Below are 2,570 nucleotides of genomic sequence, written 5' to 3'. Positions count from 1 at the left end.
ACCTGATTTTATAGCAGAAACCTGAACTGAACTGATGTGAGGATGTATTTGCATCTTAATTATTCTACTTAGTATGAATATTCATAATTTTACGGCAGAAATATTAACATGTTTTATTATGAGGTGCTGCTTAATTAGCGAGAGAAGTTGCTGGTTGGTCAATGCCAGGCAACTATTGAATTCATGAAAATAGTAGAGGGGGGATAAGTAGTAAGTAGAGGAAATTCTAAATTAAAGATAAAGAAACAGGCTAACAAGAGTCCAAGTCGGAACGAGAAAATCATCTTACTTACAAAGGAAGAAGACTAAGTCTAATTTTGTATATTTTATCTGAAATAATATGGTAAAAGCTGAAATATGAGAATCTTATACTTAGTCAAGATGTCATTCTTCAAGGTAAATTTATGATGGCACATTTGGAACGACAGTACCAAGTCTGATGGAGGTGACTAGCCTTTCATTACATTTCAGTCTTCTGCTTTTTTGTGGGATTATAATTGTAGCCTGGAACATGGCCTTCTATTCCCAGGCCTTAATGCAGCTAAATGTGTCCATGTGGACTCAGTGGTCTCTAATGGAATGTGATCAGAAGGGATTGTCTCTCTTCTGAGCCCAGCGGTGTAAACCCGGTGTGTGCCTCCTGTACCATACTCTCAGGCAGGTTGCCTGTGACCCAGTTTCAATCATTGAGAAACAGTATAGAAAATTCCTTTGTCCTAAGTGTGGTAGTCACATAATTTCATGTCGACTTGATAAAAGTAAAAGCATGTCTTATATAGCCTGTCAATCAGGTCACAGTCTGATGATGCCTTCTTGTGGGTGTGGCCATCTCATGAAGATCCTGGAAACTTCCTCTCTTTCTCCCTGAAGGGGGGCCACACGCCTGTGGAGGACACACTCAGAGAGCTGGAGGAGCCTCATGGATACCTGTGCCAACACTGAGATGCTTCCACCACCTCTGGTTCCTCAAGACTTTGCACCCACTAGCCTGTGTTCTTCCTGCATTCAACATAATTGCATGTAGTGCGTGAATCTGATGAGCAATTTATAGACTAGAATTGGACATATGGGCTAATATCGGATTGATGGACTTGACCTGGACTAGGCTGGGATGTTTTCTCAATATTCAATTGCTCTTTGATATAAAGCTGTCTCTTACACAGATGTGAGTTTATCAGTGGATTTGTTTCTCTAGTCTACCTGGCCTAACACAATCGGGGATGTTGGGATGATGGTGGGAGATTGGGAGGGTGAGGAGACTTGGGGTACAACAAATGTGGGAGTGGGGAGGGTGCACTAGAACTGATTTGTGATTATGTATATACAACTCATTTTTAAAGCGATTTAACCATGGAAGTGTATGACATGTGACTACTATATCACAAACAAAAAAAAAGAAAAAGAAAGACAGCAAAGAAACCAAACTTGACAAAATGGGTACCATAGGTGAAGGAAGGGGAATTGTTGTGTAGGGGGCATTGAGTTTATGTCAGTGGTGGTAGAATAATTTGAAAAAGGATATCAATAATGGTTGTACAACATGGAGTGTATTATCAATGGCACTGAATTATACAAGCAGAAGTTGTGGAATTTGAGAATGTTTTTTTGAGTATATTTTTGCCACAATTAGAAAAAAAATTACATGAGTAACAATGAGTACAAAGGAAGAATAAAATGTCCTAGAATTGAATATGGTGGCATTTGTACAATTCTTCTTGATATGACTGAATTATTGAATTGTATGACATGGATGAAGTGCGAATAAAGCTGTTAGAAAAAAAAGTTCTTTGTCCATAAAATTATGTGGAAGCAACACTTCTAATGACTCAGAATACATGCCCTGAACTGCAACATGAGAGAGAGAGACATTAAAATTTAATTTCAGCTATTGAATTTTTAAATCATTTTATTAGGGGCTCATACAACTCTTATCACAATCCATACATACATCAATTGTGTCAAGCACATTGTATATTCATTGCCCTCATCATTCTCAAAACGTTTGTCTCCACAGCCCCTGGCATCAGGTTCTCATTTTTACCCTCCCTCCCCGCTCACCCCTCCTTCATGAACCCTTGATAGTTTATAAATTATTATTTTGTCATATCTTGCCCTGTCCGACGTCTCCCTTCACCCACTTGTCTGTTGTCCATCCCCCAGGGAGGAGGTCACATGTAGATCCTTGTAATCAGTTCCCCCTTTCCAACCCAGCCTCCCAGTATCGCCACTCACACCACTGGTCCTGAAGGGATCATCCGCTCTGGATTGCCTGTGTTTCCAGTTCCTATCTGTACCAGTGTACATCCTCTGGTCTAGCCAGATTTATAAGGTAGAATTGGGATCATGATCGTGGGGTGTGGGGTCCTCAAACTTTTAAAACAGGGGGCCAGTTCACTGTCCTTCAGACCCATTGGAGGGCTGGACTAAAGTTTAAAAAAAAAACTATGAACAAATTCCTGTGCACACTGCACATATCTTATTTTGCAGGAAAAAACAAAATGGGGCAAAAATACCCGGCGGGCCATAGGTGGCCTGCGGGCGGTAGTTTGAGGATGCCTGTACTAGAGGAA

Source organism: Tenrec ecaudatus, chromosome 1 (assembly GCF_050624435.1).
Source record: "Tenrec ecaudatus isolate mTenEca1 chromosome 1, mTenEca1.hap1, whole genome shotgun sequence".
Lineage (NCBI taxonomy): Eukaryota > Metazoa > Chordata > Mammalia > Afrosoricida > Tenrecidae > Tenrec > Tenrec ecaudatus.
This window is presented reverse-complemented; position numbering follows the sequence as displayed.